This window comes from Manacus vitellinus, unplaced genomic scaffold (genome assembly GCF_001715985.3).
Source record: "Manacus vitellinus isolate BGI_N305 unplaced genomic scaffold, ASM171598v3 scaffold_18_pilon, whole genome shotgun sequence".
Classification (NCBI taxonomy): Eukaryota; Metazoa; Chordata; class Aves; order Passeriformes; family Pipridae; genus Manacus; species Manacus vitellinus.
In genome coordinates, this window is record NW_021939324.1 from 14,356,802 (window position 1) to 14,384,562 (window position 27,761).

Consider the following 27,761-nt stretch of genomic DNA (forward strand, 5'->3'; position numbering starts at 1 on the left):
ACTAAATCTCTCATGGTTTTTCAACTTGCCATTTGGTTTCTCTTATTCAAAGTTTTATTTGTGTCTGCCTTTCACCCGTTAGATTTCTTTTAAGCTTCTCTTTTTAGCTGCAAAGGACAGTTTGAAAACTACAAACACCTAAAGCACTACAAGAAGCAAATAACTATGGAATTTCAAAATTATCTTCTAAAGTTTTTTATAATTATTTCTTAAGCCTTTTGATTGGAGAAGATGTTAGTAATGATTTTTGAACACTTTAGTTGCCAATTACATGACACCTATTTAGCCTCTGAAAGAACCCATGTGTTCACATCTTTCTCATTCACTCTTTCCCTTCCATGTTGTGTTTTTTCCCCCCCCTTTCTCCTACACCTTTTTGCATCATAATTTAAGAGTAAACTTTACAGAACTAGGGCTGACTGGTAACATAAGTTTACACAGGATCTTGCAAAAAGAGGACAAAATAATAAACATTAAAGCCTACATCTGAAAGTAATTGTTATTTCAATTTTGTAACATACTGTAGTGACTAAAAGGCAGTACAAGTGGGTAAGGGCAGAGATGAAGAGGAAGTACTGGGGTGGCAGCATATATAAGCTCTGAAAAGGTCCTTCAGTCATCTACTGACATCTCCTCTACTTTCAGCCAAAGATAGTGATTTTTTAAAGTCTAAACATTTTATTTTTTGTAAGGCAGATAAGAACGATTATAAGAAGCTTCTAACAGTGAAGAGAAAATCCAGAGAGGCTAAAACCTTTTCTAGCACATGAACAAGGAAGCAAAGGGAAGCAAAAGGACAGTTCAGCTTAAAAATCTCCATTTCATGAGAAAAGCCAAGGCAGCTCTTAAAATGAATAAACACCTTCTATTTTTATTGCAGTTAAATATAAATTACTAGCCTTGCAAATATTTTTAAGACAAACTCCAGTGCTAATCTGCACTCTTTTTAAAGCTGGCAACTCTTCACAAGGTCTACTTAAGAACAAACTGAAGTCTTGCATTTCATTGTTGCAGTCTAAGACATAGTTTTCTTCTGTGAGCTCTGCAGTTTGAAAAAATCTCATTCTTGGTCCTATCTACAAACCCAATTTTCATTCATAAGAGGCCTAAAAAAGGGAGTTTCAAACAACCATAGTTTGTCCTTTTCCCACCTTTACAGTTTGTACTGCAGTGGATAGTTAAGTGCAGAGATGTTGAGTGTTTTCAAGCACATGCTATGGTGTATCAACAAAGCTTTGAGTATCAGGCTTAGAGTTTCAGTATCATGAACTCTACAGCAAGGACCTGAGTGACTGATGCTGCAGAAGGAACAAACAACTCTCCTTCCATTTTTCTTAGCCAACTTGAATATATTTCAGCACTATACATTCCTTTTTTTTTTTTCAACAAGCAAAATACAAGAATAGGAAGACACTTGTGTACTAAGCTTTTACATGGTCTTTTTTTACATGCAGAACTACATCAGGTAAACTATATCCTTGAAAGAGCCACCTGAAGGAAAGGGACACTTGGTTGTCAGGTATTTTTATTCTTCCTCTTAGTTTTGGGTGGCAGGGGATGGTTATTGTTTTCTCCTTCCATCTTGTTTTTTGGAAAAACGTCATCAGCTAGGTCTAGTGTAATTTCAGAGCTTGGTAGGAGAAACTAGATAAGCCACAAACAAATGGGACCCACGCTCTTCCTTGGACAAAGACTTAGCATAAGCACAGATTGGGAGAATTAAGGTAATAAAGTATGTCATTTATGGTTAAGGATTAGGAAATACGTAGTACCTCAGTCTAACACACCTGCAGCCATGACCTCATCTAAGTTACTTTCAGCATTAGGGAAGTGGCAGAAGCTGCAGAAGACTGCATCAGTCACTGACATTCATTTTTGCCCCCTACTCTGTCCTATCAAGTTTTACCAAAACTCCTCTCTATGGTCTTATATACTCAACTGATCAAGAAATGGACCCAGCTAGGAGGGAAAAAACACTCACCCAAATAAAAAGATAAAAACCTTACCATCTTTCACTGGTTAAGTTCCCTGATCCATATCACTACACCGGGCCACACACCAAAAAAAAAAAAAAAAAAAAAACAAAAACCCCAAACAAAAAAAACAAACAAAAAAACAACAAAAAAAACCCAAACAAAACCCCAAACAAAACCCCAAACCAAAACCATTCTGCTGGCACAAGTAAAGATGTATCATGAAGACAGAAGAAAGCAGCTGAAAGTTACTCCAGCTTATACTGACAGTGCAAGAAATGTATGTGAAACCATCATAAGCCTAAGTCATACATAAGTATATACAAAGTTCCCACAGCACATGACAAAGTGCGCTTGCAAACATTTAACACATCTTAGCAATTATTTTAAAAAAAGCTTTTACTAGTTTAAAAAGTAAATTACAAAGTAAAACTAGCTAAACCTACAATGCAAGTTACCATACAGAGGCAACAGGTGAACACACATCCCCCAGTAACATTTGTTCTCTCCCTATTGCATTTTGAAACTGTAAAAAGCCCAGAACCTACATGTCAGTAAATTACTCACCTGACACGAAAACATCTGCCCTGAACACTTTTTATTCTCACCACTACCTTCAGCTAACAAGAGACACCACAGCACACCACTCATGAAGTACTTCTACAAGCATTCTGAATATACAGAATACACTTGTAATTTCAAGTGAAAGACATCAAGTTCCAACCCCTGCGTTTCATTACAACATGGTTCAGGGTATATACTGCTAATTACTCTCAGGACAGTTTTGCAAACCTCTAACAAGGGTTAAACCTGTTTTCTTGAAATGTCAGGCATCTACAAGAGACACAAACCCCACTCATGCAACATGCTGGAGTTTATTGTGGTATCTTCCACACCTTAAAAAGAGCTGCTCTAATTCAAACTACAAACTTTCTAGTATTTTTCTGCCTACAAGATACTGTTCATGATAAAATGTAACAACCTGTAAGGAAGCATCATCATCGGCTAATCAGAATTGCATCTCTAGCAACTGAAAAAGCATCATCACAAGGTTCAAACAAAACATAAAAATACAATGACAATATATTATGCTCCAGCAATACAGTCCTAAAATTGTGTATCGAACAACAGAAATCAAAGAATGAATTTCAGATACTTAAAATAAGCACAGCTCATAAGCTGCTACACAATTACCTGTTTAAAACAGATGCTTCTGAGCAATCACCCTTCTTATTGACATGCTAATGGTTCAGAAAAAATAGGACCAATACAGAAAAGAAAAGTCAGTTTTTGAAACAATGACATTGCTAGGTAAAACATAAAATAAAAGGAAGAAACAGGATTGCCAAGTGCATTGAAAAATTGACATGTAATATCCATAGGACAAAATTAAGAGGCATTAGTGACTCAAAGCCACCCAAAAAGATGCCAAAAATGTGGGTAACAGTTACTATCCAATAAAAGCTACCATTACAGTAAAAAAAAAAAGGGGGACACTAGTAAAATGCATAACTTGCAGGATGTCATCATAGCAACACCACCACCTACAGTAGTCATGTTCAGAAAGTAACAAAGCCTTCAATTCTATTTGTATTTACAGAATGCTGGGAAGGGAGGGAGGCAGGGGAGGGTGTAATTTGTATCCTGATGCATTAAATGATTTTGTTCCCAAGTTAAGGACAGGATGTAAATAACAAAAAGGACTGTCCAAGCGAAGGACAACAGTACTGAGGTCTCAAGGAGTTTCATCCACACTGCCCTTGTAAAGGTGCAGTCCCTCTGAGAAGATAAGGGTGAAGGTCAAAGCAGACTAGCAGCCACTTAACTTCTTGGTAGCCTCAGAACAGCTTCTGTTGGGAAGCCTCCTGAAGCTCCCCAACAGATAAAACATCAGAAACTTGCAAAATTGAGACGTAAAAACCAAACCAACCTTGCATATCATCTTCTCCAAAGATCTTTAGGCAAAAAAAATGGTCCTCAGGGAGTACCTGCTCGCTCAGAATGGCCAACTTTGTTGGAGAAAAGTCTCCTATGTTCTAAATACAAAGAATTTAGCAACAATGAAATACAAACAACATTTACACAGAATTTCCTTCTTGTTCCTCCTAAACTGAGATATTTCTGAAGGACAATTCTCTGCTTCAAACCCTCATTGCTGTTACTTCACAGAATGCAACCTTTTAAAAGTATTTTTACTAAGAGCAGCCTTTCAAGTCTTTTAATTAGGCAGTGGTGGTTACCTCAGATTTTATCTGAAAACCTGATATCATATTTAAGTCACTATGCAAGGGCATAAAATATAACAACTAAGCCAAAGCTATGCCAAAACTCCTCCTAAGAATCCGCTCCATGTCTCATGTTCCAGGGCTTTTGATTGAAGGGACAAGTTTAGTAATTACTGTAGAAGGCAAAGACATGAATGGTTTACAGGTGAGACCAAAATATTTAACTAACTGCTGTGACAGATTTGGTTGCAGTAACATCTAAGTTGGAAAATACTTCTCTAAGTTACATTATCTTCTCCCTCTAGAACGCGGCTGGCAAGAACAAGAGTGTCACTTCCCTGTCAAACGAAATGTGTTAGCTAGAATCTACTGATGTACACAAATAAGTTTCTCCTGCTGCTTCACTGGCTCTGTGCAAAATGAGAGAACTGAGAAGGAAATACGGTTTCATCCTAGTTGCCTCATGAAATATGGCCTAATCTATGGACAAAATAACACCTTCTTAACCTAAAGACACTGAAATAAAGACAGGTTTTCTGCTCTGGCCAAATGGTAGCACATCTGCTCACCAAAGCCTGAGCCTCACAGAGCTCTACAATGCATTCCAAAAATTTTAGGAAAAAACAAGAGGTCAGCTCACCCTGCCACTCTTAATTACAGAGAAATGATCTCAAGCACATTCAGCCAGAGCAAACAGACTGATTTGCCTACTTACACCTTCTGATGAGAACTCTTCTGTCACTGTCATCTTGACAAAACAGGTCAGAAAACTGTGTGAAGTGTACAGAACTTTAAAGAAAGTCTGAAACACCACAATATAGTCTCAATTATACTGCTCTCTGGTGCCAGCAATAGTGTCCCGTAGAGGCAGAGGACTGGAACAGAAGGAGCCAAGATGAATTTTATCACTTGGTAATTCCCTGTCAGGGAAAAAAAAACAACCAAAAAAACCCAGAAAATAAACCAAAACAAAAACCCTACCCACATACTTGCACAAGCAGCCCTACCATACCAAGCTGCTTAGACCCCAAATAACTTTTCCTTTTAGACTGAAAATATCCATTTGCCTCATTTGCTGAGGTATTGAAATTCAAACCCGTTAAGATGCTCTTCAGTCCCTAAATTCCATTACTATTCCACTTCACTGTGCACTTCCAGAACTCCAAACTCCTCCAAATTAAATCTTACTTGAAAGAATCAAATCTACTCTGTCTACTCTGTCAGATATTAACAATTTTGATGACTGAATTGAAATAATAACTTTTGTATTGATGGGACTGGTGAAATGAATACTTTGTTAAACATGTTCATGGCATGGGGGAAACATGAATGAACAAAGTTCACTTGTCACTAACATAATGAGTCCTCTGCTGTATTTCAGATACTTTCCTATGTCTGGCATGATACTCAACCTTTTACATTTTTACCTAGTTACACATCTTGGAGAGTGATCCATTACACAATGTATGAACTTATCTTTAAATACCATGAATTCTCTGTATTACATTCAAGGTCAACAGTGTCTATTTCTGTAACTTAGAAAAATTCTAACATCCTCTTAAAAGCAACAGTAAGTTACATTCTGTGATGTATTCTAAACAAAACACTTTGAGTCAGCGATATAATCTCTAGCATGACCTTTTCCTGAATGTTTATGTCCACCCACTCAAGAGGTCTTCAAGACTACATAGAAAGGCTACAGCTTTACAGATTTCAAGTCAGTTCAGGTCCACCTAATGAATACACCAACAAGTAGTGAGTATTTGACAATTAGGCTGTGGCTATGACTGCATCCTTATATATCCAGAGATAAAGGCGTAACATGCTTGAGGCTTTCCAACAAAGGTTCAAAGACATAAGTAGGTCTTCATTGTTGGGACAGGAAGTAGGAAATTAGGCCTAAATTCCCCAAAAGAAAGACCATTTTAGACCGTGAGAATCCGCATATATTAGATTTCTGAGACAGGGCTCAACCACATAAACTGAAGTTAAAAGTCAAAACGTATTGTTTACTTGTTTCCAGAACATATTCTTACTTCTTTCTTTTTGTTTTATTTAGGAGGAATTACCTGCAAACATCTATGACGCTCTATCATTGCTGCACAACAAATTTTCTTCTGAGAGTATGGGCTAAGACTTTGACTGCAAGGTGGTATCTGTATCTGCATCTATTTTATCACCTGCTTTCCAGACTTTCAACCATACAACAACCTTCTAAAACATAACCTACTTGTACTTCTCAGGCATAATCAAAAGACAAAGATAAAAAAGCTGTTTGTTATAATTGCAATAGAAACAATAGCAGACACTATACCTAAGCTTTGGGAAATAAAGCTGGTTTAATTTTTTTTTAATCCCTCCTGCATTACTTATCTTCTGCAAACACAACTGACTTTTCAAACAGCATGGAATGAAGAACAGAGAGGAGCATAGAACAGTTGTCTACCACTCCATTTGAAAACTAGCTTCTGGCTTGAACTCCAAACAGAAAAGCCAACTTTTTTTTCCTTTCCTAAAGAAAAGTCACTAGTATACACTTGCTATTTAGTTACCCTGTCACCCACATGAAAATGTTTATTCTAAAAGTCTTACTGTACATGGAAAAGTCATAGACTGTGGAAATGGAGAGACTCTTAGACCACTTTCAAGAAAAGATTTGCTGTTAAAAAAAGAGAAACATTAAATAATTTCACTTATTAAATGTAATTTTGCAGCTGTTTTCCTTGCTTTTCACTTTCTCTAGTTGTGATAAACTGCACCTGCAAAAATACAATTCTTATTAAGGACAAATAATCATTGGCTTGAAAACTACTTCACTTATACAGCACTCTCTGTTTTACATTAAAACATTTTTCACTGTTTGTCCAGAAAGTAGCCACTCATATGTATTTGGCAGCTATAATTTTTGGTTTTAAGTAATATCTAGTTGTAGGAGATTCATCATAACCTATATTTATGTTCTAGAATAGTTAAGCTATCTTGACATTTGTTGGTGGACAGAAGATGATGACAGGAAAGAAAGGAGAAGGAACAGATCCTAAGAGATAGCTTTCTCCACCCACACCACTGTTTCCATTTCAACTGAGGCTAGTAATGAAGCTGGAAGGTTAAATCACTACAGAACTTTCTTCTTCTAATAAGAGTACAGCTTTTATTACAACTCCCCATACTGCAACAGTTTGGGGGTTTCTTATTTTATGCTGAAGAGAAGATATAATAACCAAAATTTCTCCATGAGATATCCTCAATTCCTCTTTACCCATGCTTTGCTCTATTCAAGAACTTCAGGGAAACAGAAAAGTGGAGAAAAGAGGCAATCCAGGTAAACTTTACAGGAGTACCCTCATTCCTGAAGAGTCTTGTCAGTGACAACCAAAGCAACCAAGTTCTACTAAGCATAAATCCAAGCAAATAATAGAAACAGCTACAACTAGTAGTTAGCAAGTGATATGTAACAGAAAAGAATATACAGTTCATTAATTAATGCTGTAGCTTCTCACAAATGAAAGCAGCACCAACTCCAATCCCCATCCACTAACAGATTGATGTTAAAGCTGGTGTTACAAATGCAAGCTTGAAAACTAACCATTCTTAAAGTTGTGAAGGAAACTGTTCCAATTACACAAGCAGGACAAATGAGGAGTTGTGATTGCTTTTTAAGTGTTTTTATTTCACTGCTGTCTGGGTTTAAGGGTAGTCTGAAACCAGAAAAAGTTAAAATGCTCTCTTAATTGTTAGTTGAAGCAAAGGGAGCTAGTAGCATCTGGGGCTGCAGGAGGAAGTGTGTTGCCAGCTGGTCAGTGCATTTGATCCTCCCCCTCTGCTCAGCATGGCCGAGGCCACATCTGAAGTGCTGTGTCCAGAGCTGGGCTCCCCATTACAAGACAGACATGGACATACTGAAGAGAGTCCAGCAAAGGACCACTAAGGTGATGTGGGGACTGGAGCACCTCACATAGGAAAAAAGGCTGAGAGTGCTGAGACTGTTCAGCCTGGAGAAGAGAAGGCTCAGGGGAACCTCAATTTGTACAAATACCTAAAGAGAGAGCATAAAGATTGAGCCACACTCTTCTCAGTGATGCCCAGTGTCAAGCCAAAGTAAAATCAGGAGGCTCCTCCTGAACATAAGGAAGCATTTTTTTACTATCATAGTGACTTCCCTGCCAATATGCCAGGCCATGGGTTTAAACTAGACAGAAATCTTGGGAAGGAGTCAGAAAAAATCACTTAAGAGCTTGCATTTATTGTCCTATCAGTTTCATAAGCATGCCAGTCAATATTCTTCAGTCTTGACTGAGAGGTCAAAATCCCAGAAACAGAACTAGTTTTCTCCCGGGATTAACTCTGCCTAAAAACTAAAGAGTTTTAATTCTCAGCTAATCACTTAAAAAAACCAAAGCAAAACAAAACCAGCCACACTACCACCACCACATAACCCAAGAAGGTAATAGGCTTAAGATATATTCATAAGTTTCCAAAAATTCTAAAGCTTAAATTCAACTGCCAACAAACACAAAAGTGGTTAATGCCTGCCGAAAGATCTGAAAAGCTCAAAAGGGGTAGTGTTGTTTTGTTTACACATCTCACTCTTCATGGAGCAGTAATTTCTTGAAAGAAACCAGTGAGAACCTGTTTTTGTTGTGTTTAATTTTAAAAGACATTTTAGTGCCAACAAATACAAACATGCACAAAGCTATTAGCTGTATAACTGCTGCTGTGCTATACACTTATGCAAAGACTTAGGTATAAAATACCCTAGAAATCTGACTTCAACCATTTCTGATTTTGCTGAAAATTAGATTTAAGCTCTGCAATCACTTAATCAGCTTTCAGCGTGTTCCACATTAGTAGTCTATGCCTTACAGCGCATGTAATTCTTGCAAACTCAATTTAAGGCTCATCAGCACTGCAAGATTTCATGTTCTTCAACTTCAGATGCAGCCAAAGCTATGTTATCAGCAGGAATGTCCAGTGACATACTGTACAGACTCAGTGTAGTTCAACTAAGCCCCCTGTTTCTACAGAGACAAACAAACTGCAAAGGAAAAGTAAACTAAAGCTTTTAAGAACCCTTATTGCATACAGCTCTTCACAGGAAGAACTACATTTCAAGAACAGCAGATGCCCCCTTGAAAAAGGTTTAAGACCTTCTACACAGAGTTTCAAAACCAACCCATAATAAACACAATAAGAAAAAGAACTGATTTAAGTATCAAACTAAAGAAAAACCCAGTGAAGCTTTCAAATTACATGAGATAAGAAAAACTATAGCAATGAGGGTCATGGGCAAGAAACTTCATTCCACTTCTTCATTTGCAGCAGATGAAGAACAGAGTACAAACCAAAAATTTGGGGAGGGAGCCAGAAGAGCAGGAAAGGGAACCTAATGATACCAATATCTAGCCAAACAGAACCCAAAATGATTTCTTGAGCTCCAGGAAATCTGCTCCACATAATGCAAAAGGTGCCTTAAATAGCTGACAGAACTTGCCCCAAGCAAGATTAAAAAAAAAAAAGGAAACAAAAGAATGTTGAGTCTACAATAGAGATAGTTGATTTTGGGTTGGTGGGGCAAACAGTGATGGCCATCTATTATCTTTCTATGCCAAGAATCAGCTCAACCTTCTCATTAATACAGAAGAACATTTTGAATAGTACAAATCACTACATCATTTAGTGTTGAGCATGCTGTGTTTTTATAACCCCGTACATGTCAGTGAATTGCTCTAAGCAGTTTTCAAAAATACATTATTATGCTCTTTAAGGAAAGGATCCTAAATTCTGACAATCTTTTGCTCTTTACAGACAGTGTAGTTGAATAATTGCAAATCAGAGTGATTTAAAAATAAGTGTAAGAAGCTTAGAACAAAGGTTGCTGTAACAAATTTTAAATTGTTTTCTATTGTTTCTATTGTTCAGTGAACACACTGCATCCTATCCTCTGTAATAGCAGCCTAAACACTCAACTTTGCTGTTATTAAGCTCAATGCCTTTTATACACAAGACATGGAACTTAGAATCTCAGTAGTTTTAAGACTTTATGACTGGCACAAAACTGAACAAGAAAAAATGTCCCTCAACTAATATAGTGTAATAACTTCATTAATTAGAATAAGTTTTCTCCAGGAAGCCTCCCAGAGCATTCAATAGCACACATTTTAAAAGTAGTAGTATTCTTCAAATTACAAAAGAAAGTAGTTTCTCTTATTGTTTTAGACTGGTAGAGTCATAACTGTTTATAAACCGAAGGACAAAGACATCTAGTTGCCAATTATGACGGTTGTGATAAAAACTTTTCTATTTTGCTCTTCAAGAATTTTTGAAGGTTGTAATAAAAACTTTTTTGTTTTGCTCTCCAAGGCAAAGCAATTTACTCTCAGCAAACAAACCAGATGAATTGTGCAACACTGTCTTCTTCCATTTGTGGTAGATATTACTTTCTATATGTCATTTATCCTGTACAGTGCAGTTGGGCTGCCTTCTTATTACCATGCTGTTGCACTGAAGTTCCTCTTCTTTATGCCTGGAGAACTTGATTTGATTTCTGCCAGCACAGCTCTCCCCCAACCCAGTCACATATGTTAGTAGCGGCATCCCTTCAAAGCAGAACGTGCATTTCTCCTTAAGAAAATTCTCTCCAAGCACTGCTGCCAAATTAGAGGGTTAACTGGCAGAACACACTAAACACTGGAGCTAAAGTAGTCTCAGAGCTAGGTCAAGACTTTGTGGTAATGGTTTAGGCACACAGAAAAACTACGGAGGAGGTGAGTAGCATTCCTTTAGGGTTTTCTAAGTAATAACACCCATGCAAAGTAAGCAATGTCATGGCTATGGAAGGAGCATTACAAAAGCAAGCACATCAGATACCGGTTTACAAACATCAGGAGTCGCTTATTTTGAATTATTATTTCCATAACACTTCCACATAATGCTGAATTCAGGAAAACCCAAAAGCTCCAGGACCTAGAGGGTTTGTATATTTATTTAATCTAGTTTAATCCCAGCAACTCCGTCATTCCTCACCACAAGACAAATCGCACCACTTGTGCAAGCATGTCTGTTCCTCTAACAGAATTATTTTCCGTGCATTACCTTTTTTTTTCCCCACAAACCAAAAAGCATAGTTGTTCTTGCTAAATATGAACATCCCTAAAGACAGTAAGACAAAAATAAATCCTTGCACTTCAGTAACACCACAACTGGGGGAATTAAGTTTCCAGATATGTTTCCGATTTGCACTCGTGCTGTCAGCTGCCTTTACATTGGTGTTCCAGGAGGAAAAAAAAAAGTCTCACCTACCCTACCAAAGGTCTTTGTTCTACCTAGAGGCCAGCTCACCTTACCTCTGAAAGCCTGAGCTTTTGTTGGCTGTTTATACAATAAATATTGTGGATGTATGGAAAACCTATTATCACTGGCAGAAAACAAAAGCTGGCAAGTAGTTTCTCAGTTTACAATGGACAAAAGTCTCCAAAACATATAAGCATTTTTATATATTCTGGACAATTTTTTCGCCCCCCTTCCCCCATGCACCTATTTTTATAAGCCTTCAAAATTAGCCTGTGTAAAGAGCACGATAAATGTAATTAACTTCAGAATGCCAAAAACAGGCGGTCTCCCTACTAACCGCTACTTGTGAAGTGAGAGGATCAGCAGAGTCATCATCAGCACACAGGGTTAATGAAGGTTTTCTCAGAGGTCTTTTTCCTGCTTTAAGTGGACTTGGTGGGCCAATGTAAATCTTACAGGATAGATATATGTTAACTCTGAATGCTGTCAACGAAGAAAAAGTTATTCCACCTTTCAGGCATGCTCAAGAACTTAATAATTTTCAGTGAAATTGTTAAAAGTCACAGATTCCTTTCACCTGCTATGTTTTTTCCCCTCTACAATAACCTGCCAATTACATCACAGTCCCCAGTTTGATATATTATTTCAGGTATTAACTTCAAATGATGACCAAGATACAGCATGCATACCCTACCTGCTCTTCTGAGGAAATACATTTTTTGTTAACTGACCAGGTTGAGTGAAGCTACTCCAGCCTTCAGCAGAGGTTTCTCCTTTGTGTTCAGTTCACCCTCTGTATGTACCAAATTAAAGCAGGTCTATAAGGATGCACCAAATTTTTTGTATTGTATTCTGACTAACCAGAATGCAAAAAGATGAAAAAGCTTGCAGTCATCTGGAACGCATTTCAAATTTTTGGCAATTAAGAACGGAAGGATTTCAAAAGGTTCACAACCATTACATCTTTGGAGGCCAATGTCACATTCTGCTTACAAATAAGTGGTTTAAGTTTCAACTGTCTCTTTATAATAAACTGCCTTCTCATCACTACTACATGGGAGGGCAGAGGAAGATAGAAATTAATTAAACCATCATGAAGCTCAGTGAGAAGCACAGTGTGAACCTGTATATTCACCATAATTCATCATTCAATATACATTTTTCCCTTCTTTTCGAGATGCCAGTGATTCCAAAACTGACGCTTTGCTTTTAATATCTCAATTTACTAAGTGTTCATAATGGTCTAAGTCAAGAATAGTGACACTCCTATCTAAAAGCAAGTTTCATACATGTGATTCAAATGACCAATGTTCTAAGGCCTCTCAATAGCCAAGGTTTCAATCATTATGCACAAATCATCTGTTTTCTTTATTATCTGGTGCTGCACTATTCCTGGGAAGAGACACTAAAGTACACCTCTTAGAGTCTCAGACTAATTAATTTTGTGCCTGTTGTTTCTGCCAAAGTATTATGTGCTAGAACAGATCCAGTACTTGCATCCTGACTGTGACAAATTCAACTTGATGGAAGCTTATCAAATCACTGTGCACACTAAGTTCTTCTTGGATACATTTAGAAGTAATTGTGTGCTAAAAATAATTTCAGGAGTCCCAAGTCCGAGTTTGCACACAGTTTTATGGTTAAAGATAGATACACTTAAGGAGACTGCTAGATGAACTAAACCTACCATCTGCACAGCATAACCAACAGCAACTCTAGCCTGAATTCCAACAGCACCTAAGCAGATAAAACCACACAATTTTAGAAGTGGTAGTAATCTGAACCTAGTATGAATTTTTCTCGTATCTTCAAATTTAAAATCCAAGAGTAGTCTTAAACTTCTCTGCTAGGTCAAACAACCTTGTATAACTTCACACCTATTGCAGCAAAAAAAACTATGCACAGGCACAGCTGGTGGCACATTCATTGCTCCAAGGAAATTGCCCTGTGGACAGTCTCCCAACAGTGACTGGAAAGTAAACCACAGGACTTTAGCCCCTGGTGAAAAGCAGTCAGCTGTGTATCAGGAATGTAAAAGATAAAAGTCCAAAGAGAGGAAATTACAGGGAGCAGTTGACACCCAGTAGCTTCTGGCCATGCACCCACAGGCAACATTCTCACCTCCAGCTGCTGTGAGGGTATTTACGTAATTCCTCTGGAGGGCTTTAGCAAGGATGGCAAGTGCAAGTCAGGTTTCCTGTCAGGTTTCCTGACAAGTTCCATAAAATTCTGAACTTGTGAGTAAAACTGTATGCAAAGAACTAGGTGCATCCTTCTGGATTTTGGTGGTAGACTGTTTTTCACTCAATCCCAGAGTTGTGTTTAAACATCCAGTCTGAGCTGTCTGTTCCATTAAAAAACATTAATCCAAATAAGTTTTACACTTGGTAGATTTGTGGATGCTCACACAACTGCAATGCATAAAAATCTCAGGGTTTTAACCCTCTTTTGACTGTCCAATAAATAAAGGCAAAAATAGTTTTCCCCACATTAAAGACAAAACGTAGTTACAAAAAAAATTTGACATAAAGTACTTTTTCTAGAATGACATGAATTGCAATCTTTGATTTGTGCCAATATAGAAACTGAAGAATACCTATCCACCCATAGCAGACGAAATAACTTAAGAATTTAATGAAGATAAAGGAAGTCTACAAGCATTGCTCTTCTCCTCTTCCCTCACCCAGGCCCCATAAGCCTCCAACCTTCCTGGGATTGTGCTTCTTAGCTACATGTAACTTACCCAAGCTTCAAAATTGAACACTTTTGTTTTATTTGAGTCTGTTTAAAGAACCTCTTGCATCACCCATGGGGATTGTTCTTTTTCCTATTTGTTAACTTCATGTGAGCAACAGCACTGTGTATAGTTCAAAACCCTGTGCTGAACAGCCAGTTTCCCCTGATTGTATTTATCTCCAAAAGAGCAAGGCAGAAGTAGAGGTAGAGGTGGAGAGATCAAAACCAAGACAACCATGAAACCGTACTAATTTGTATAAAAACTGAACAAGTGATACACCTGACTGCTTTCCATTCTCCTAAGTAGACAAGAGTTCAAGCTGGCATTTCTTTAACAAGCCTGGCTTGCAGAAGTCATAGTCAGCTTGCTAAGTATCACATTAAACACCTGTGATCAGCCTAAAACAAGCAGACATCAATTTTAAAAGACTCTTAGTAGTGTTGCTATAGAGCAGGAAAGATTCCAGACTACATAAACTTCACTTTCCTCAAATAAAAAATATTTAATTTAGGATCCTGGATAAACATGTACAGTAAATACCACCTGCAGAGGTCTGGAAGGATCTAGACACTTTTAGCAGTTAGAGGTCATGCAGGTCATGCATGTCTTCTCCTTCCAGCAGGAGACAACTCAAAGAGGTAAAGTACCCTGCTTAAGCTATGTACAACTGCAGGACCTGGTGTCTTGCTCATGAATGCTTTAACAGTTCTGATAGCCACAATTGTCTAGGCAGAGCTGTGGAAGGGCTCCAGGATGTGAGCAACCCAGATGAATACTTCCTCACTGAAGCAGGCTGCTGTTGGAAGTAAGCAGTACTAAGCTTTGATTTCCCCAGTGCAAGCAGTTGAGAAAGCCAAACACCCTCTCCCAGACAGGCATACGAAGTTCCATGGAATCTCTCTTTATGGTAAAGGGAAGCCGTTTCTACCCTAAAAATGGCCTCATCTGCACTGTGAAGTGTGCAACAGGGCTTTCATAACTCCACCAGTTATGTGCAAACTAAGTTCTGCATTAGTTAGGTTCATCTGAAATAGATCACACATTGGCTTTCAGTCCTGAAAACAGATCATTTCAGTAAATACACCTCACTTACCAAAGTAGCTGTCATTTAGCTTCCACACTATGGAAGCTGTACAAAAGCACCAACATTTTGCTCAATGGCTGTTGTAGCTGGAGAAGCAGTAATGATACCAGAACATCACAAAGCTATTTTAGACTCTCGGTGATGTTCGTATAAAAATACTGAGTTTAAAAGTAGTAAGTTCCCCCCCCCCCCACAAGCCCATCCTACAAACCCAGCTCAAAATCTTCTTGAAAGAAAGTCATGCTCCATCATTTCTTTTCAAGTAATGCTACCAGTAAAAAAGACCATGTCAGTCAACTAAAGTCTCTGTTACGCTACCGCAACCCTGCAGCCTCCAGTGAGACTCTTAAGTGGCAACAGATCAAAATTCAAGAAGGAAAGAAGAGACTTCACCTCACTCTTAGCTATGTTGGCTCATTAGGTCTAGTCACGCAAAAAGCTGTGAACGCTTACTTTAGCAACTGAAGTCAATAGCTATGAGGAAAATAAACACTGAACACACTAGTAGGTCACCAAACAACTGCATAATGAGAAAAACTACTTTGAAAGTCATAAGTATGCTGAAGTTCAGCACTGTCTCAAGAGGAAATGTACGAACTTTGAAGGCAAAAACTACCTTTTGCATCAGCTATGCAAATACTGACAGACATGAATGTGCACAAATGGACTAAATGGTTAGGTATTTCTTTCCTCTTTCTTGTACTCAAAGTAAACATTTGTCTCTCTTTCTTTTAACCACTGGTGGAGTGTGGGAGGGGTACTCATGACTTGGCCAAGGTTTTGTAACACACGCAAAAAAACCCCAATGTTGATGAAGCGATGTGGAAAACAGCTCACTCACATGGGCCAACACACAGTCTGGGCTCGGGAAAGGCCTGTGCTGATGTCTCTGAAACAAACAGGCTGCCTTTTGCCACAGGTGAATTCCCAAGCACAGCAGCCATCTCCTCTCCCCAGGCAGCAGTTAGGTTGTTTTAGGCTAGTCCAAGTGTGACCGATACAGAAAGGAACCCTGCATTTCTCAGTGCCCCCTCTTGCAATCTCCTCTCCCTTGCATCAACAGTAGCATTTTCTTGGCCTATAAACCAGGTGAAACTCACCCAGCAAGATCTGAATTCATAAGCAGGCCAGTTCTCTGGCTCACCACACAGCTCCACAAGCCTTGGCACAAGCTGCAAGCTTGAGGAAAACTGCAGCATTCCTTTGACAGTAGCCTGAATATAAGCCAGCCTAAAGCAATTACGTAACTTCAGGGTGGATAACACACAGCAATCATCACCATGGGTGAAGTGTGCAAATGCCAATCACAGAAAACCTTTGCAAAATACAAGTTTATAAGCACAGCAATGTGCATTTGCTGTTGTAAGTTACACAGTGAGGAACAGAGCAGTAAATGAGCCAAGGCACAGCAAATAAGTCAGTTCTTTCATTTACCATATTCATGACAAGTATTTCACAATGTAAAACAATTATTTTGATAGGCCTGTTTTGTAGTCCATCCTTGGAGGAATTCACTGAGTGACAAGAGGTAGCAAAATCTGCTGGAACGAGCTTTTGGAGAACTCTCGTGCTCACAGTCACACTGTGCTTCCACATCAGCAACTTCCTTAGGGCTGCGAGGTTGGCAAACCAGGAATATGGTCACTCCCCAGAATAAGGCGGGGGCAAGAATGATAACTCTTGCTAAATTGCAGCTGGAAATATAGTCATAACTGCTCTCAGAATTTAAGGCCTTGTTCATTTACAGTCTTTGTCGGGCAACCTAAGGTTGCCAGCCTTAGAAAGAGGACAAACAGTAGATCTGTATTTGAGCTTTAAACCCGTATTTACAAAGACCGCAGACTAATTGATTCCAGCCCTTGTTTAGCATACCACCTTTAGGACACAACCCAGGTTTTGTAGACTGATACAAGAGCCTCTGAAGAGCTCACATACACTGCTCAAGTTAGTGGAGGCCCTGTGTTGCCACACCAGTGTGCCCACATAAGGGTCAGCGAGCTGCAACCACCACACTGGGGCACTGCTGTTAGACACCTACAGCACGTATTGCCCACAAATCTTGCAACAGCCCCCTGCTTGCAAATATATCCATTTTTGCCAAAGCCAACCAACCAAATGTCCAGCAGTGCTTTTGCCTGTGGAAGTGGAGCTGCTCAGTGCAGAGAGCAGGGTGAGAAGGCAGTGAGCTCTGCCAGGGATGAGCCCATCAAAGGTCCCTCCAACCTGCACTGAACATGCTGGTACATTACTTGTACCCAGCTACTAAATGCAGATTAAATTGCAGGCTACGTCCACAGCAGTCTCACCTCCAGTCAGCCCTACAGACACAGCCTTCCCATTCTGCTTCTGGCACTTCAAACCAGCATCAGCTGCAATACAAGCAGATGGACTTTGGCATATTCACTTACATCCCACCCCTCCATTCCCAGGCTCATGACATTTATTTCCTCACCAGGGCTGAATGACATGCTATACCTCCCAGGCTCCTGGACCAAAACACAACTACAGACAACCCCATTCCTACCAAACAAGCTACATACATACAAACTTCTTGCACTCTTATGCTGCTGGTTCTCCCATCTCATTCACCCATTAACTCTTGCCTGAGGTGCTTGTGTGATATCACACCACCACCTTGTCCCACATCACCACCTCGCTCCCACAGCAAAGTCATTGATACACCAAGGCCCTTTTGCCTGGAATGTGGTTCTGCCATTGGGCCTCTGCTGGTTCCAGCACAGTGCATCTCAGTGGGAGGGCTTTCACCATGGTCCTCAGTGGAGATGTTTTCTGGATTCAGGTTCCTGTACCTTTCAGCACTTCTATAAAATGTTGATTCCCCTCCCAGAACTTTAGACCTTTAGTAGTTTTTGTGGTTCTCCTTTTACTTCCTAAAAATCACAGCTTAGTGTCTCATTGTTCAGTCATCTTCCTCTGCTTCCTCCTTTCAGTAGCAGTTTCTCAACACTTACCTCTACTTCTAAACCTCTTTTTGTTATTCAAGGAGGGAGGGGAAGATGGATCTCATAACAGGCATGATTCACTGAAGCTCATGCCCATGATTCAGATCTCTTTCCATTCATCCACTCACATGTTTCATTAGCTATCATTTCACACTTGGAGTATCAGGAAATAGCAGCTTTGATCTTATTGACGTCTTACTCGTTTAAGCTTACTCTATGTGCTGGGAATATTCACTTTTCTGATCACATCAGCACCCTTCCTTGTCGTGCTGACCATATACAAGTCCTTCCTTTTAAACACAACAAAATTTCAGATCTCTTAGCTGCTCTGATTACAACACCCACATCTGTCCTATGTTTCCAAACTTTACTATTTATCTTATATCCCTACTAATGTCAGATTTGTCTTCCAAATGGCCTCTTCTTATCCACAGGAAAACCTCTCCAGTCCTTCTGATCACCACCGTAGCAATTCCAACCGTTCTCTTCCTCTTTCCCCTTCCTACTTCCTACTTTTTGTTCTACCACTGTAATAGTCAAGCCTCCACCATTACTCAACAGAAATAGTTTCTGCTTCTAATAAAGTAAAATTGACAAACACCCTTTAAATACACAGAAAGTCAGTGCTATCTGAAAAATCAGAGCTTACCTTTGTACGTCAGATACATCTTATTTATAAAATTGAAATTGGAACATAAAGTTGAAAAGAGAGAACACCCACTTCAAAACTTAAACCATATTTTACTATTTCAAAAGCTACAGAACAGCTAAGTTATAGTTTGTTTACCTGCTTTCCCTTTTGAAAACTGTGTTTCATTTTGTAGGAAAGAATCTATCAGCTTCTATGCCTATGCTAACACCCACTGAAGGTTGACCCTATAGAGAGGACTATATCCTCCTTAAGTGCATCGGGTATCTACTGAGGTCTCTGACTTCTACCTTATCTCAGGTATCATCACTTCCCCACTTCTCTTCCTAGCCTCTCATCTACAAAGCATCTAACTCAGCATTTCACCACCTTTCTTCTCTTTAAGTACATATTATTCAGTAAGACAAACTCTTATTTATTACTAAACACTTCTTCACTCCTGTCATCAAACAGTCACTTATATTTATCATCTGCATAATTACCTAAAAATCAAGTCTGTAAAGTATTGCCAGGATACATGACAATGTAAAGACTGATCACTGAAAACTCTCAGTAAAGCTAAGTGGCATGCTGTCTCTAAAATTTGTATGTAGGACTGATCAAGTTATTCTCAGCTTCCTTATCCCATCAGACTGTCATAGCACCTGTTACATCACAACCCATTCATTCCTAGTCACCGCCTACCATTCATGCATTAGCACGTTCAGCTGAAGTCACCTCTGTGCATTCATATTTGACCAGGAAAGCTGCATGATGGTGTTCTCACTTACCACAGCTTGCAATAAGAGAAAGTTAAAAAATAGCTGTGCATTTTACATCACCCTCATCACCCTACTCTAGAGGAAGTGAAATTGAAGTTTCAGGCTTCTGTGTAATATAGCTACACTAAATCCAGAAACAGAATATAATGGACTGGATATTTTATCCCCAAGACACTAACTGTAGTCAGTTTGCAAGGTTTCGGTTACAGTCTAAATCAATTGAAGAGCTGAGACTCATTTTGTATGTACAACAGCAGCAGCAGAGCCAATTGTCCCAGCTGTCATTGGTCATAACACAGTACTTCAGAATAAAAGCATTCCGGACTTTTTCTTTAGCTAATATATTAAACAGTTCATTTAGACTATTGATTTTTCCCCGTTCTTGAACTTTTAAAATTAGCGGACTCCACAGAATTGTCTTGAAGCAGCACAAGCCATGTTTAATGTGGTCACTGAGGCCACCTTTGTAAATATGCGAAAAGTGTTTTACTAAGCCTACTTTCCACCCTCCCAAAGCACTGGGCGCCACAAACAGGAGAAGCAAAGTCTGATGCAACTGCCGTGGAAGCAACCAATAGCTTACTGTATGGTTCTCCACTCCACTGATTTGCTTACATTTTCCAGAATATCCCAAGAAGATTATTACCAAATGTAGGTGCATTTGGTAATGAATTCTTAATACTGATTTTATCTGCCATCCTTTCATAGCCACAGTGGCACATAAGTGGCTAAGTTAGGGTAAGTTAGAAGCTGAACCGTGGAAGAGAATTTGAGCTGCCCCTATGCCTTGCACACATAAAGGAACACTGCTATGCAGACAGGTCACTAGTTTAGAACAGGAAAGAGTTGAACTTTAAGCATAAGGAAACAAATCTGAGAGTCAGTGCTAAAGCCTTTAACCCAACATCTTGCTTTTAATACAAGTTTAAAAAAACTTATATAATTAGAATGCATGCAAACCTGATCCTCTACTCTTACAGACTGTACATTTGTCTCACACTTTATAAAATTTATCCAGTTTTAAGTTCCTCGACGGTCAAATGTTTTTTGTTTCATTAGTGAGTATAAATTAAACACTGTAGTCAGCTGCACAACTCCTGCATAGTTCCTGCATTGTCACTGGATTACTACCAGCTGTCAGTAACCAGTTAAATTTGGCACATGTTCAATAAAGTGTCTCATTTCTTAGAAGTCATACAGCTATGCAACAGCTGATCTTCCCAGCTCTTAAAACAATCACTTGAATGCAATTAACTTCTGTAAAATAAGAAAAATGTAAAAAAGACACAATAAATATTAATAAATATTAATTATAATATTTAAATAATATTAATTAATACATAAATATTAACACACAAATCTGTGAAATTTCTTCTTCTTATGCCTTTTTCGCCCAGTTATTTTTCCAACAATGCCATAACATATTAAAGGCCTGACACCAATTAACAATAAAAGATGACTTACATAAACAGGCAGATTGGTAAATAAAGCAGGATAAAGGTAGATCATCTGAATTTTTAGCACATTAATTAAGTAAATGAGCTTCTTATTTATCTGTTCAGCTAGCTCTACTAGTGTGAATTTAAACTTACTGACAGGTTTTACTGTATCCTTCCAATTAACATCAGACCTTCTCAGCCATTGCCCATGCTTTTCCACAGCAAAATTTCCAGGTATTTCAAGACTGTCAAATGCATTCACTTGCAAAGAGGAAGAGAGGGTTAGAGTAAAAAAAAATAATAAAAAAATAAAGAAATAATAATAAAACCCCCCACAAATGAAAAAGGGAACTCTCCTTTATAAAGCATGTGATGGTGCATATCACAATTACTTTAAAATACATTTTAAACACTGCTCGGGTCTCCCTTCTTTGACAATTTGTTTTGATTTTTCAGAAGGGTTTAATAAAGTGTTGGTAAAAATTCCACATTAGGAGACTCTTCAGTCTATAGTGAATGGTGTCACATTAGAAAAAGTCTTTTGTATCCTCATCCCACTTGTACAGCAGGCCTTTTATCAGTTCTGACTCAATCACAAAGGAATTCTCTACAATTAGAAGGCTACACTCCTCCAGTCTGTTTGTACATTTGCAGAATTAAGTCAGAAAACAACTATTGTAAGATTGTGACTTACATCTCAAGTTCTCCAGACTTTCTGGTCTTCCATAGCAGGGCCAAAGCAACACAGACTGGATTCATATTGCTACTCCGTTAGGGTAATGCGCCACAAGGGCATCACATAAATCATGGTAACTGTCATGTAGCTGTAAGGAGAATGCAAACTAGCATACAGTACCAGCCAACATCTCTAGTGATCCAGGTCACAGAAGGTTATGATGCCATGTCAAGGGCTGCACACACCCAGCTAACAGAAGCTTTTTACGTAGCTAGTCTTAGGTGGTAAACGGAGAGGAAAAACTGGAAGTTCAAGGAGACAGATCTCCCAGAACAAGTGCAGTTGTTGGAGAGTACTGAGGATTCACGTGCTGTCAGGTTGACTGCATTCCAGGCAATCAGAATTCGCATTAAATCTGTACCCTTGCTGCACATGAAAGCTTTTTAAGATTTCAAATTAGTTCATGTCACAGACAGCATCTTCATAATTAGGACAGCTTTTGTCAGTTAAAATAGCATGGTCCTTTCTTCCTTGTCTTTTTTTTTTTTCTTAAAGATGCAGTAAATTCTCCTACCTAATCCCCAAAGAAAACCAGCTAAAGAAAAAGTGAGTTAAGGGATGTCAACTGCTTTCCTATACTATAGTGACTTTGCACTCATATTTTGTTACACTACTAAGAAACATCATGCTGTATCTTGACATAATTAGATTACCTAGACAGCAGGTAACACTTAAGTTAAACCCATGTAGACACATCTTAGAGCGTGCCATCTAATATACTTTACCCTTTCCCAGTAAAAATTGCTGTATGTGACAGTATACTTCATTTCATTTGGAGTAGATTGTATTTTTTAAATTAGAACTTTACCACATTCTTAAGTAATGGTTCAATTTTAAAAGGTTTAAAAAAAAAAAAAACCAGTGATACAGGAAAATGCAGCAACTAGCTACTGATTTTTAAAGAAAACAGTTTGACATATGCTAACTTTTAAACAGCTCCAGCCTACCCTCACACACAGATTTTGCTTTTAATTTATTGTTCATCTCTGAAACTTAGAGTACAGGGAGAGTGAGAAAGCACACGCAGGCATCAGTTTGCTGGCATGACAACTGACTCAAATTCAAGCATTGCTACACACCAAAACATCTGATCATATACAAAGACGGAATTACTTTCTAAAACAGAATGCAAACTTGGAAAATGAAAATTGTTTCCTTGGAAGTGAGGAAAGCCTTGAAATTAAGGGGACCTAAGACAATGAAAAATTTTATTACATCAACCAAATATAAAATTTCTGTATAAAGGAAGAATCCTTGCTTTTAAAATTATGATGGGAACTGATTTGCAATTAATTTTTTTCCTTAAATTAAATGAATTCTAGAGCAGTATTGATGCTGTCCTATTACATTTATCCCATAATTCACAATTAGTATGAGGTTTTATTTTCAGATCTTAAAATCACTCAAAAAGGCTTATGTTCTCTTCAGATCCAGATTAGATATTTTTAGAATGACTGAATAAAAGGCAGGAGCTGATTTATAAAGTTTTCCCATCTTCAGTGATCCGGTCTTAGAAGACAGCCTTTTCACTTCTTTTCCCCTAGTTTTTTTTTTTTTAGGGTTTCCAAAGAAATTATTCAAGGTCAAGGATAGTACATCAGAGCACACACTGAAAATAGCTTGCACATTCCCCAATTAATGCATCACATTCCAAATCTAACATGGAAACTGGAACGCATTAGATGTCTCCCTTTCAGGAAGAAATATTTAAAAGCGAGCTTACTTATTTCTCTTCTGGAACTTGGAAATATTGGTACTTATTTCTTAAAGCAAACTGTAACTGGAATCAATGAAGACATTTTTGCAAGACTCTAGTAGTCTTGGAACTAAGTCAAAAAAAGTCCACCAAAAAGTCAGACATCATTTGTTTATGCCTGTACCACAACAGTGTATTCACAAACTTTGGATTACTTGTTTTACTCATACATTCCCAACCAAACTCCAGCTTAGGCTGATGGTGGAAGAAACTGTGATCGTTCTTTCAGCATGTCAGCAAATAAAATTCTCTTCTTCAAACAGGTAGAGTTTAACACAACCTTTTCCCCTTGGAAAATGGTAACTACACTTACCAGAACAATTTGGTATCACAGGTCATAAAAAGTTAACACAAAACACAGAGCTTGCATTCCCACTAATGACAGCCTTAGTTTTGTCACGCAACTCAGTATTACTATCATTAAATCTTTTTACTAAAGCCATCTTTTCCACAGGTTTCATCAGCAATTACATATATATTGCATGCATCAGTGAAGATCATCTTGTCTGCTACAATGCACATTTCAACTCACAGCACAATATAACATTTGTGCTAGCTTTGCTCATAAAATACTTGCTATAGTTTTATCAATAGAAAGGTGTTTTATGTTATATCACTGGCATTCATACAACTTAGCCCAGAAAGAAGAGAAATCACCTTTGTTTTACTTGCTCCACAATTTCAAAGGTTTTGTAGGTTTTTTAGTAAAGATGGCTAGGAAGAACCAAAACTTAACTCGAATCATCATCCATTGAAAGGATCTGAAATTTGCTGACTAGAAACACATTCCACCAGAATTACATGCAGCAGCTACCAACACAGTCTTCTAAAGCATTCTCTTCTTCATGGTGAAAAAATTACTTCTCCTGGTTTTGAAATTAATCACCATCTTTCAGTTCATATTTAAAAATATTTTTAAAAAAGGAAAAGGAGAGAAATAATCAGCTGTAATAACAGATGATAAAAGCACCTCTGAGTCAGAAGATAAATACTTCTCATTAAAAGAGAATCTGGAAAAAAAAAGTCTCAGGCCTTTAACTTCACTTAAGAACCAACAAAAGAAACATTCACAGACCTTTAACCACTAGTTTACAACGAAGAAATTTTATTTTCTTTTTCTCTAAAGAGTATTTTGGTTACATCACCCAATCACATATCACTGAAGACGTTTCAAAAAAATGACCTGCAGCTCCACACCGATGATGTTCTTCGGCTGAACCCCCTTCCACAGATAAGGCAGTTTTCTAGCTCATAGTATTAACATTATATTCTGGAGCTGTTCTAAGTGCCAGTCAATGAATTCTTCATATTATTCTCCTTCTCTAAGAGTCCCTTCCCTCCAACTCACTCCCTTGCCATTCATACCTAAGAGGCATGACTACAGAGTTTACAAAGCCACATGCTACCATGGAAGGGCTGTAACTCCCTTATGAAAGGCCTGTATGCACAAGCAGGGTCTATGCAACAAAAACCGACTTCAAATTACAGAGAGGCAGGGATCCTGTAGGAGTACTTGTATGACATATCAAAAAAAAAAAAAAACAACAAAAAAACCCACCCAAAAAAAACTCAAACAAACACACACACACACACAAAAACCCAACAAAACAAACAAACAAACAAAAAAAACCACCAAAAAACCCTACTTCAAGTGCTCCTATAATGCAGATGCAGCTACAGCAGTGGAGCTGAGCTCTACAGCACTACAACCAAGGCAGTCTGTCTTTCCCCAAGCAAGAGTCATACCAGCAGAGGCACAAAGGTTTTTTTCTTCTCCTAGAATAGCTGCATTAAGGGCTCTCGCCAGGTCAGCTGTGCTATTGAGGGATCACACCTCTTTCTAACCTTGACAGCCACAGCTGTGACGACAATACAGTACTGTATACTAATTCAAGACTAACCTCAGAACCCAAATATACACTTCACCATCTAAAACTGTCTGCTTGCTCCTGGAATCTTCAAAAATTTGGCCAAATGAAACACAGTCAATTTCTAATTTTCCTTCCAGATTGTTGTATTTACTCACAAAGTGCTTCATTGCTTAGACTGTAATTTTTACTAAAAATACTTGGTTTGAAATAAATTTAAAACACGCAAGGTAGAAGAGCTGTTTCATGCAGCTGGGAAGGTTTGCTTTAGGATCCTGCATTCTCTATTTTTTTTTACATAAATAAACTAAAAAAGAAAATCCTTCATGTCCAATTGACGCATAACAAAAAGCTAGAAATACATCAATAAATTAGATGAAAATGGAATTCTGAAGCCAACTTCTTTGGAGAAAAATCTTTCAAAATTAAGCGAGGCTAATTATTACGCTACGACAATATCACTCAACTTCAAAATAGGCTAGCAGACAACTTTACTGCCTGATTACCAAGAACACTGTTTGTGTGTATCACTAATATGACATCATCTTTTTACTTCAGATTTTTGTTACAAAACACGAGACTAAGTTGGGGGGCATGAAGGATCACATGAAGATTTTTAGCAAAGCTTGGACACAAGGTTTTTGAAATCCTCCTGCTTGAAATGAGTTACCATGATAAAATTGTCAGAATGTTTATTCAGGGCTACACTGGAAAATTTAGAACATAAAATTCAGAAGCAAATGGTTCCATTTAACTACCATTCATGCATCTCTCAGAAATCAAATCTTACATTCCCTGTTTATAATACTACTTCAGGTTACAAGCAATGCTCTTAAAATTATGTAATAAAATATAGTTTGTCCAGTAACTGCACTTTTCTATAGTACAATAGTAAACATTTACAGAGTTTCCATTACTCATACTGCAAAGAACATAAGTTAACATTTATACGGTCACTAAAGATGTACTTACATAAACTCAATGTTGAGTTGCCATCAATGCTACATATTCAGCCATATTACATGGAAACAATTCCATTCTCTGCCCAATATAACTTACTCTGTTTGAATTGCCTTTAACAGTTGCACCTTTCTGCTTCACATGGAATATCCTGTCAGCAAGACTTGGCCTTAATGATACAGCTACCTACCCAAATTACACAAGAACTTTCCTACAGCAAGACCCAGCCTACTCAAGTCCTCCACAGCTCCCTCACCAAAGGCCTCTGTCAAAACAACTGACATCTTCATATCACCAGTTTCCATTACTATTTTTGCGCAGACTTTCAAAGGAATCTCACATGGGGGGGAATACAACAAAGCAAATGTATTTACAGCGGTAGGTATAGCATTTGTCTGGAATGCATATAAGGGCTCCAGAAGAAGCAGTCAACACCTCAGTTGTATTTATGCCTATTTTGTTTCTTCACATTGACCCTTGCTAGCATTACTCAATGCCGACCCCCCCCCTTGGAAGACATATGAAAAGTTACTTTTTTTTCTTTCACAACTACTCACTGAGGCCTATTCCACTGCCGAAAGCAAGCAAAGCAAAGCCCACGCTGGGTGTCTGTCTCCAAGAGAAGACTGCATCTCTTATTTATTGCCCCTTGGTTTTATTTTCACAGTGAATTCCTGGCTTAAATGCAATCAGCCAAGAAACCCTTTCTATGTGCACTCCTGTCATTCCTCATCGCTTGCTAACAGAATGAAGTGCAAGCAAGAGAAAAAAAAAAACCTCAGCACTGCCAACCAAACCAAAAAAGCCCTACTTCTGGTTTTGCCGGTCCTGAGGAACCACAGATGCACCTCAGACCTTTGGAAAGAGAAAGCCAAAAGATGAAACTTATAACAAAGTTAATTAGATTTTAAAAAAACAAGTCCCCCTAGGCAGAAGGGAGGGGCACTAAGCCTAGGAGCAGGGACACATCTTCCCTTCGACAAAAAAACTGATGGCACGTTTGCAAGGTGCCTGCCAAGTCAAGCCCGCAGCTGGCAGGACCGAGGTTTTGGGGGAGGACGAAGGGAGGGATTCCGGTGCCCCACACATACAAACACCGAGCCGCCGCCGTCAACAAAAGGCGAGCAGCAACTTCTTTTGTCTGTCTTTCCCTTTCCAGAGAAGGAGGAGGGGAAGCGACAGAAAACTGGGAGGAAAACAAAAAAAGACGCAAATAAACAACATCAAAATGAGAACAAAGTGGCCGGGTCGCACAAAGAGCATCACCCACCGGCGGAGGGGACTGTCTGCCGGGGGCGGCTCCCTTCCATTTCCTGAATG